The sequence below is a fragment of the Cebus imitator genome, unplaced genomic scaffold (assembly GCF_001604975.1).
Source record: "Cebus imitator isolate Cc_AM_T3 unplaced genomic scaffold, Cebus_imitator-1.0 Scaffold102, whole genome shotgun sequence".
NCBI classification, from domain to species: domain Eukaryota; kingdom Metazoa; phylum Chordata; class Mammalia; order Primates; family Cebidae; genus Cebus; species Cebus imitator.
The window spans coordinates 4111566-4123054 of record NW_016107417.1 but is presented as its reverse complement, the minus strand read 5'-3'; positions in this window follow the sequence as shown (position 1 = coordinate 4123054).

Here is an 11489-nt window from a genome sequence, read left to right as displayed (position 1 = left end):
GCTTAAAGCATCTTGCCTTAGTGTCATTCATTTCACAATGTCACCCCAGGTTCACACTTCTGACCTGAGAGGCATTAGTAAAAGAAATAAGATCACCTATGAATAACTAAGATCCCATATGAATAGCTAATAACTACTACGGCTATATTTCTAATTACTTTCTTCATCATTATTTATATGGAAATAGGCTGAGGCCTTTTGCTTCTGCCTCGTCGCTTATGGGATCTCCCCGCTACACACACGCGCGCACATGTGTGCACACACACACGCACACGCACACACACACACATCCACACACACACCCCCCCACACACATGCACACACACACATCCACACATGCGCACACACACACGCACACACATCCACACACACCCACCCACACACATGCACACACACGCACACACACACGCACACACACACATCCACACACGCACGTGTACACACACACACACGCACACACATCCACACCTCTGCAAAGCAAATGCAAATATATGTGCTTAGGGCAATGTGAATCCATTCATTCGTCAAATATTTCTTGGGCATGTTCCCTCTGCCAGGCACCATCCCACACAAGGACATGGCAAGGAACAAAACAGGGGAAAGTCCCACCCTCATGGAGCTTGTATTTTAGGGTAGGGGTCAGACCATAGATACAAGGCTAAGGAATAAATGCACCACATGCTAGGCAATACTACAGCAAGGAAGGGGTGGGAATGTTGTGGTGGAGCTGAAACTTCAGGAAGGATGGCACGGAGGCCTGCAGGAGTGAGGAAGCGAGCAGTCTGCAGATGTCAGGACGGGAGCCCCCATGAAAGGCAGGAGGTAGGAGGTGTGTGGGGGCAGCAGGAGGCCAGGGCATGGCCAGAAGGAGAGAATCTAGGTTCACAGTGGGGACACGGTGGGGGACCACAGGGCCTGGTGGGTCATGGGAAGGACTCTGGCTTTGACCATGGTGCGATGCTATGGGAGGTTTAGAGTAGGGGCAGGACCGGAGACTGTGGTTTAACAGGATCTCCCTGGCTGCCTCGAGGAGCACAGGCCTCTGAGGGTCAGAACTGGACTTGGAGACTGGCCAGCAGGCTCCTGTGTCCTCTGCTGGGAGGTGACAGTGGCTAAGACTGGCACGGAGGGAGGGAGGGGTGGGAAGTGACAGATTCCGTGTGTGTGTGTGTGTGTGTGTGTGTGTGTGGAGGGGAATGGGGTGTGCGTCGCCACGCCTGGCTAATTTTTGTATTTTCAGTAGAGACGGGTTTTATCATGTTGGCTGGGCTGGTCTTGAACTCCTGACCTCAGGTGATCCACTCCCCTCGGCTTCCCCAAGTGCCAGGATTACAGATATGAGCCACTGCGCCCAGTCTGATAGGGAGTTAATACCCAAAATGTATTAGGCACTCCTACAACTCAACAATGAAAAACAAACCAATGAAAGAATGGGCAAAGGACTTGAAGAGGCATTTCTCCAAAGACAAACAAGAAAGCCCATGAAAAGATGCCCACATCAGTAATTGTTAGGATGCAAATCAAAACCACAGCCACATACCACTTCACACCCAGTTGGACGCCTATAATGAAAGAACAGAAAACAGCACGTGTTGACGAGGATGTGGAGAAATTGGTACCTTTGTGGCCTGCAGGGGAAAGTGTAAAATGATGAATCTGCTGTGGAAAATGGTATAGTGGTTCCTCAAACAATTAAACATAGAACTACCATATAATCCAGTAATTCCATTTCTAGGTATATACCCAAAACAGCGGAAAGCAAGGCGTTGAAGAAATTTGTACACTTATGTTCTTAGTGGCATTCTTCACAATAGACAAGAGGTGGGGACAATGCAAATGTTCATTGGCAGGTGTATTAGCCAGTTTTCATGCTACTGATAAAGACATATGTGAGACTGGTTACCTTTTTTTTTTTTGAGACCGAGTTTCACCCTTGTTGCCCAGGCTGGAGTACAATAGGGCGATCTTGGCTCCCTATAACCTCTGCCTCCCAGGCTCAAGTGATTCTCCTGCCTCAGCCTCCCGAGTAGCTGGGATTACAGGCACCCATCAACACGCCCGGCTAATTAAGACTGGTTAACTTACAAAGGAAAGAGGTTTAATGGACTCACAGTTCCACATGGCTGCCGAGGCCTCCCAATCATCGAAGAAGGCAAGGAGGAGCAAGTCACATCTTACATGGCGGCAGGGAAGAGAGAGAAATGAGAATGAAGCAAAAGAGGTTTTCCCTTTTAAAACCATCAGGTCTCACAAGACTTACTGACTACCACAAGAACAGCACAGGGGAAACCGCCGCCAGAATTCAACTATCTCCCATCAAGTCCCCCCCACAAGTGGGAGTTATGGGAGCTACAATTCATGATGAGATTTGTTTGGGGACACAGCCAAACCATATCAGCAGATGAATGGCTAAGGGAAATGTGGTCTACCCATAGAGTGGAATTTTTTTTGAGACGGAGTCTCATTCTGTCACCCAGGCTGGAGTGCAGTGGTGTGATCTCTGCTCACTGCCACCTCCACCTCCTCAGCCTCTCAAGTAGCTGGGACTACAGGTGCATGCCATCACACCTGGCTAATTTTTGGTATTTTAAGTAGAGATGGGGTTTCACCGTGTTACCCAGGATGGTCTCGATCTCCTGACCTTGTGATTCGCCCACCTCGGCCCCACAAAGTGCTGGGATTATAGGCATGAGCCACCATGCCTGGCCCCATACAGTGGAATACTACTCAGCTTTCAAAAGGAAGGAAGTTCTGACAAATGCTAGATGCGGAGGGACATTCAGGACCTCATGCTAAGTGCAATGAGCCAGTTACAAAAAGACAGATACTGTAGGATTCCACTTATAGGAGGTACCTAGAGTGAGATGCATGGAGTCAGAAGGTGGAATGGTGGGTGCCAGGGGCTGGGGGAGGGGGAAATGGGGGGTTAGTGTGGAGTTTTGGTTGGGAAGATGAAAAAGTTCTGGAAGTGAATGGTGGTGATGGTTGCGCAACACTGTACTTAATGTCACTGGGCTGTGCACTTAAGAATGGTTAAAATGGGGCCAGGCGCGGTGTCTCAAGCCTGTAATCCCAGCACTTCGGGAGGCCGAGGAGGGCCCATCACTTGAGGTCAGGAGTTCAAGACCAGTCTGGCTAATATGGTAAAACTCCATCTCTACTAAAAAATACAAAAAATTGCTGGGCGTGGTGATACATGTCTGTAGTCCCAGTTACTTGGGAGCCTGAGGCAGTAGAATCACTTGAACTCAGGAGGCAGAGGTTGCAGTGAGCCGAGATCACGCCAGAGCACTGCAGCCTGGGCGACAGAGCCAGACTTCATCTCCAAAAAAAAAAAAAAAAGGTTAAAATGGTAAATTTTATGTTATACATATTTTGCATGATAAAAAATTAAAATAACAGTTTAGATAAACCCTGGGAAGGTGTTCATTGAGGTTTCCAAAGCCCCAGGCTCTCCTGGTCTTAGCCAGGTGTCCGATGGAGAATGCTGGTGCCCCAGCCCCTCCTCCCGTCTGTTTGTGCCACATGCAGGGCTGGGCAGGACACTTGTCTGTCCTGAGGGGAATGTGCAGCCTCTGGGCCTCCCTGGAGAGAACAGGTGAAGGAACGCCTGGGGCTCTCTCTGCCCCTCCTCAGGAGAAAGTGGGACTCAGGAGATCTCAGAGATCGGAAGCAGGGTCCTGAGAGGGGGATCACTAGCTGCTTGCGTCCGTCTCTCTTGGACCATCCTGTCTGCCAGCTGTACCTCTTCTCTCTTCCAAGGGGCAGCCCCCCAACGAGGGGCAGCTGTCCAGCTCTTGTGCCTGAGCTGGCACTGGCAAGTTCAATTCCACGGGGATAAGCGGCCTCCATTACAGCTTGAGAGCAATAAACCTAGCGCTGCATGTTGTCCTGTTCCATACGTATGTGTCGTTCGTCCAGACGCCTAGAGCTCAACAAACGGTCCTGCGGGAACCTGGCGCTGGGGGAGCCCAGGGGAGGCAGTGCGGTGCCGTGGTCAGGTTGCATCGTCCAGGCTAGGGCTTGGGTCTCTGCCCCCACGAAGGCCCTCTCTGAGGTGGGGATGGTTCTCCTGGGTTCCCGGGGCTCTCAGGTGCTCCGTCCTCCCTGTACCCTGGGGCTCATCCCGTCTCCACCTGGGACCTTGTTCCACTGAAAATCTCCACCCTCTCATCTCATGGGTTTCTCCTTCCCTACTGGCTCCACCTTCCCCACAACCAACACCAATGCCAAAATCAGCAGCAGGAGCTGCCGTTCGTGCTGTGTCTACCATATCCCCATTTGAATCCTTATTGACAAGCTGTGACCTTGGTCAAGTTAGTGACCTTTCTGTGCCTCAGTTTCCTCTCCTGTGAAATGGGCACATGAATACCTAGTTTACAGATGGTTGTGAAATGGGTCTTAACTGACGTCATTGGGTGCTCAGCCAACTCTTGTTTGACTCCTCGGTTTTGCTGGATTGCCTGGCATTTTGATTTATCTCTAATTCGTACCCTTGAATCTGCTGTGAACTTGACAGCCATGTCACCAAGCTCATTAGACTGTAGGTTAGGAAGCTGATTAGGTTCTAAGGAGGTTAGAAATCTGTCCTCAGGGTCAAGTTCTCAAGCTTTAGAGTGTGGACTCATGACGTCATTTTGGTCCCTAGAGGCATTCTTCTCTAGCTCTATGTGTTCCAGACTGTGAGGCTGCCAGGGAGCAAAGTTTCCCAAGTCTCAAGGAGCCATGTTATGAGTATTTGACACCCAGGTCTTGGAAAGGAAGGCCAACATGCCCTGGGCCAATCAGACTCCATCGTGTTGACCCCTGGGAGGCACATTTTTGATGAACAGTTTGGAACCAAGAAGTATTCCGAGGAGGAAAGCCAGGATAAAGAAGACTCGGAAAAAAAAGTCATCCCACCAGGCCTGGATGCAGTGCGACTGTATCAGTCAGCTTTTGCTGGGTTATGCCAAGTAACAAACAGGCACCAAACTCAGTGGCTTTTAATAATTATAATAAAAAGGGTTGCTCTTGTTAATGTTGCACGTTGCCTGCAGTGGCTGTGAGCCTGTTCTATGTTTCTTTCATTCCAGGATTCAGGCTGAAAGATCAGCTATGAAATTGCTGGTTTTGAGGCACAGGAAAGAGTGAGGGCAGAACTGAGAAATGACTTTAAAACCTTGCGCAGAAGTGGCTTATGTCTCTCTGTTCACATTTTATTGGCCACAGAAAATCACATGATCAAGGATGTCTTCAGACTTGATGGGCTTAGGGAGATACCATGCTCCCACAGGGAGGGGTGGTGACTATTTGGCCAGCACAGAGTAGGTACAAACAGTTATTCAACTGTTTGTTCAATGAATGAATAGATGAATTCTCTGATCCTAGAAGGATTTAAATAAAGAACGGATGACCATTGGTATTATCTATTGCTGCATAGCAAATTATTTTAAAAAATGAGCGGAGTGCAGTGGCTCACACCTGTAATCCCAGCACTTCGGGAGACTGAGGGCTTGAGCTCAGGAGTTCAAGACCAGCCTGGGCAATGTAGCAAGACCTTGTATCTATTGAGAAAATTTATTTAAAAACTCAGTGGTTTAAGGCAACAATAAACATTATTTCACATAATTTCTGTGGGGCAGTAATTCCGGAGTGGTTTGCTTGGCAGAATGGCTCAGATTTGGGGTTTCTCATGGGATTGTAGCCAAGTTATTGGTCAGAGCTGCAGCTGACTCCACTGCCAAGAGGCTCTGATTCCAGGATGAGTCAATAACATAGATGGGGAGCTGGGACTGGCTGTTAGCAGGAGGCCTCAGTTCCTCACCATGTGGCTTATCTATAGGGCTGCTTGAGTGTCCTCACAGTATGGCGGCTGAATTCCTTCAGAGCAAGACAGAAGCCACAATATCTTTAAAGCTTTAGAAGCCACACCATCATTTCCACAATATCCTGTTGGCTATACAGGTCTTCCCTATTCATTGTGGGAAAGGACTAAATAAAGGGGCAAACACCAGGAGGGGATATCATATGGGGCCGTGTAGGAGGCAGTCCATCATAGCCCACCCTCTGGCCCCCAATAAATCATATCCTTTCCACATGTGAATACTCTTATCTCCTCCCACAGTCTCGAAAAGTCTCATCTTATTAAAGCTCAAAGTCCAGAATCTCATCATCTAAATCGGGCACAGATGAGGCTTTTTGGGTATGGCTCCTCAAATATAGCTCTTGAGAATAGTTTTGCTTGATCTGAAGACATGTGAACTAAAGAGGCAGTTATCTGTATCCCTGTACCCTGCAACATACAACAGGGTGAGAAGCATAAGATAACCATTACAGACATTGCTAATTCAAGAAGAGAGGCACATAGAGCTGGTTGTGGTGGTACATGGCTGTAGTCCCAGCTACTCAGGAGGCAGAGGTAGGAGGATCACTTAAGCCCAGGAGTTCAAGGCCAGCTTGGGCAACATAGGGAGGCCCTGTTTAGAAAAAAGTAAAAGAAGGCACACAGGAGTCACTAGTACATAGCAATTCTGAAATCTAGCAGACAACACATTGGAAGTTACTTCATTAGGACATAAGGGCTGGAAATAATTTTCCTTGGCTCTTGGCTCTGCCTTAGAGACAATTGGCTCTGTCTAGATGCTGAGTCATCTTTTTTTTTTTTTCATGAAAGATGGCTTATGTTAGCAGTTTATTGGTTTTCTTAACTTTCTTCCTACCTATAGAAAAGAAGCCCAAAGTCTTCTTTTTAGTTTGTATTGCTTCTGTTTTTTTCAGTCCAAACTAGCAGTGCTTCTGTCAATGCAATTCTTATAAAACACTTTTGGATCTCCTATGAATCTTTTTGGAGTTTGCTCCATTTAACAAGTCTCTTTGAGATAAGCCTTTCTCTACCTTGGCACTCTGCTGACACTGCTGAGGGATGATATCTTTAAACTTCTTAGGAATCTTATTATGAATGATTCTCTGAAGCACCCTTTACATTTTCTGAGGATATAATAAAAGAGTTTATAGTCAGTCCTCTAGCTTCATCATTAGACTATGTTTTCCTGATATTGTTTTGGATTTGATCTTTTCCCAGAAACGATTTCTTTTTTTTTAAATTTTATTTATGTATTTATGTATTTATGTATTTATTTAGAGAAGGAGTCTTGCTCTGTCACCAAGTTCGGGTTCAGTGGCACGATCTTGGCTCACTGCAACCTCCACCTCCCAGGTTCAAGCGATTCTTCTGCTTCAGCCTCCTGAGTAGCCAAGACCACAGGCGCATGCCACCATGCTCAGCTAATTATTGTATTTTTGGTAAAGACCAGTTTCACCATGTTGGCTAGGATGGTCTCGATCTCTTGACCTCATGATCTGCCCGTCTCTGCCTCCCAAAGTGCTGGGATTACAAGAGTGAGCCACCGTGCCCGGCCGAAACTCTTTCGTAAATTCAGCGTTGTTTGCTATCTATAGAAGCTGGGAATTTTCAGAACCAGAAAGCCCCGGCACCTTTACGTCGAACAGTTCTCCCTTTAGCTTATTTCTCTCCTCTCTCATTTTACCAAAACAGGCAAAAGGAAATGAGGTGGTGCTTCCAATACTCTTCCTGGGAAGCTTCCTTACAAGATCACCTAGTCCATTACGTACATTTTCTACTTTCCACGATACGGCAGATAACAGTGCTGCTAAACTTTCAGGCACTGTAACAAGAATTTTCTCTCCTCTAGTTTCTGATAATATTTTCTCCATTTTCCTTTAAGTCCTCATCTGCAACACCCTCTAAGGCCACTTGGCTTCAATTAACAGTCAAAGTTTCTGGCCGAGCGTAGTGGTTCACACCTGTAATCCCAGCACATTTGGAGGCCGAGGCTGGAGGCTCACTTGAGCTTAGGAGTTCGAGACCATCCTGGGCAGCATAGTGAGACCTCAAGTTAACAAAGAAATAAATGAGTGAGGTGGGAGGATTGCTTGAGTCCGCGACGTCAAAGCTGCAGTGAGCTGCGATCATGCCACTGCACGCCTTCCTGGGTGACAGGGGTGGAAACCTTGTTTCAAAGAAACAAACAAGAAACAGGTGAAGTTCTGGCTAGATATCAGAAACGCTTGACTCTGTTGTGCCCCAATTTCTCCCCCTTCCTCAAATATAGAAGCCCATTTTCTACTTAGGGCATTGGCATGTTCTTTTCTGTTTGTCTACAGTATCTTCCAGATATCTTCATGCTTGCCGCTCTCCTCTAATTCAGGTTGCCACTTAAATGTCACCTCTTCAGAGAGGCCATCTGTGGCAATCTAAAATAGGGTCCCAGGCTGGGTGCCTTGGCTCGCGCCTGTAATTCAGCACTTTGGGAGGCCAAGATGGGCGGATTGCCTGAGCTCTGGAGCTACAGACAACCTTGGGCAACATGGTGAAACCCCGTCTCTACTAAAATACAAAAAAATTAGCTGGGTGTGGTGGCGCATGCCTATAGTCCTAGCTACTCGGGAGGCTGAGGCAGGAGAATCGTTTGAGCCCAGGAGGTGGAGGTTGCAGTGAGCCAAGATTGCACCATTGCGCTCCAGCCTGGGAAGCAGAGCAAGACTCCAGCTCAAAAAAGAGTAATAATGATAAAAAAAAAAAAAGGATCCCCATTCTCTTTTTATACACTGACTCTGCTTTATTTTTCTTCATAGTACTTTTCTCCACCGGACATTGTATTATATATCTATTTGTCTATTATTTCTCACTCCCACTGGAATTCAAGCTCACATGGGCAGAGGTCCTGCCTGTTTTATTTGTAGCTGCAGTCCCAGTGCCTGGAAGAATTCCTGCCATCTCATAGTCGTCCAGTAAATATTTGCTGAATGAAGGCATCAGGCAGCTCTGAGGAGGCGCCCAGCATAGGCAGACAGGGCTCACACTGGGATTCAGAGGGGATTCTCTCAAGGCGTCCAAGGAAGAAGGTTTTGAAAATAGCAGGCAGCAGGATGCAGCCAGGCTCCAGGTTCTGGAGCGGGATATCCATGGCAGGGTTCGGACTCCAAGCAGGAGCTGCCCTGCACGTCTGGCCTTTTGTTTTCCCGGAAGAGGTGAAACGTTGAACAGGTCAGGAGATCTGAGCCCTTTTCCTGAGGTGGGTGATAAAGGGGTATTTCCTTTTTCAAAATAGCACACTGGTGCCCATTTGGCCGGTGATTCAGCCTAAGCAGGGTTTGTGTACACAGGGAGATTTTGGAGGTGGGGTTGGTCAGAGATTAGGGATGAGTCCACGCATACACGTCTTTAGTCCCGTGGGACTGGGTATATGCGTCGGGGCCACAGAATATGGCAAAGACAGGTTGTTTTTTTTGAGACAGAGTCTTGCTCTGGTGCCCAGGCTGGAGTGCAGTGGTGTGATCTCAGCTCACTGCAACCTCCGCCTCCCGGGTTCAAGCAATTCTCCTGCCTCAGCCTCCCGAGTAGCTGAGATTATAGGCACCTGCCACTACACCCCACTAATTTTTGTAGTTTTAGTAGAGATGGGGTTTCACTATGTTGGTCTGGCTGGTCTCGAACTCCTGACCTCAGATGATCCACCCGCCTCAGCCTCCCGAAGTGTTGAGATTACAGGCGTGAGTCACTGTGCCTGGCTCAAAGACAGGTTTTATATGGAAAGATGGAAGTGGGAAATTGAGGTGGAGGAAGTTTTAAGAGTATGTGTAGAGAGGGGTCCATGGAGGGGGTGAGGGCAGAGCCCTCCCAGCAGACAGAACTGGGTAGACTCAGCTCTGAAAACATGACCTGAGTGGATGAGAGGCTACTTCAGCCTTTACTGATTTTACTCAATGTGAATATTCATGCATCTCGCTCTGAAAATATTAGTATGTTTGACAGCAGGACGCTGTCCTAGGCCCGCTGGAGGGTGTCACACGACACGCAGTGTGCATGCATCACATTCCCTTTCCAAACTGTGAAGAAATCTGATTTCTGAAACACATCTGACCCCAGGGCTTTTTTTTTTTTTTTTTGAGACGGAGTTTCACTCATGTTACCCAGGCTGGAGTGCAATGGCGCGATCTCGGCTCACCGCAACCTCCGCCTCCTGGGTTCAGGCAATTCTCCTGCCTCAGCCTCCTGAGTCGCTGGGATTACAGGCACACGCCACCATGCCCAGCTAATTTTTTGTATTTTTAGTAGAGACAGGGTTTCACCATGTTGACCAGGATGGTCTCGATCTCTTGACCTCGTGATCCACCCGCCTCGCCCTCCCAAAGTGCTGGGATTACAGGCTTGAGCCACCGCGCCCGGCCAACCCCAGGGCTTTTTGAGAAAGTTAGTGGATCTATAAAAACACTAACCCCAGGGGGGTTACAGGATTATACTAGAAAATATACATCTGGTGCCAAGCACAGGCTTCACACACAGTAGGTGCTCAATAATTGCAACCTGTTACTGTCAACTCACACCTTGATTTCTAGGAGATATACATGTATGGAAATCTATACGCTTTGTATTTCTTTTGCTAAATTTATTCTGAAATTTTAAATTCTTTTTAATACTACTGTAAATGAAGTTTCTTTTAAAATTTCTTTTATTTTTTTTATTCTTGCTCTGTTGCCCAGGCTGGAGTGCAGTGGTGTGATCTTGGCTCACCGCAACCTCCGCCTCCTGCCTGGGTTCAAGCAATTCTCCTGCCACAGCCTCCCAAGTAGCTGGGACGACAGGTACCCGCCACCATATCCGCCTAAGTTTTTTTGTATTTTAGTAGAGGCGGGGTTGCAGCATGTTGCCCAGGCTGGTCTCAAACTCCTGAGCTCATTAATCCACCTGCCGAGGCCTCCAAAAGTGCTAGGATTACAGGCGTGAGCCACCATGCCTGGCCTTTAAATTTCATTTTATAATGTCCACTGCAAGTATATAGGAATATAATTGGCTTATGTACATATTTTTTATTTTTAGAGATGGGGTCTCACTATGTTGTTACCCAGGCTTATCTGGAACTCCGGGCCTCAGGCAATCCGGCCTCGGCCTCCCTCAGCTGGGATTATGGACACGGCCCAATGTGCCTGGCTTGCTTCTTGTATATTGATCATGTAGCCTGCAACTGCGCTGAACTTGTTTATTAATTCGCGTAGATTTTTTCAGTGGATATTTTCTTTTTCTTTTTTTTTTGAGATGGAGTCTTGCTCTTTCGCCCACGCTGGAGTGAAGTGGTATGATTTCGGTTCACTGCAACCTCAGCCCCCTGGGTTCAAGTGATTCTCCTGCCTCAGCCTCCTGAGTAGCTGGAATTATAGATGCCTGTCACCATGCCTGGCTAATTTTTGTATTTTTAGTAGAGACAGGGTTTCGCCGTGTTGGCCAGGCTGGTCTCGAACTACTGACTTCAGGTGGTCCACCTGCCTCGGCCTCCCAAAGTGCTAGGATTATAGGCGTGGGCCATCATGCCTGGCCTAGTGGATTTTTTAGGCTTTAAAAATATATGAGATGGCCGGGTGCGGTGGCTCACGCCTGTAATCCCAGCACTTTGGGAGGCTGAGGCAGGAGAATCGTTTGAGCCCAGGAG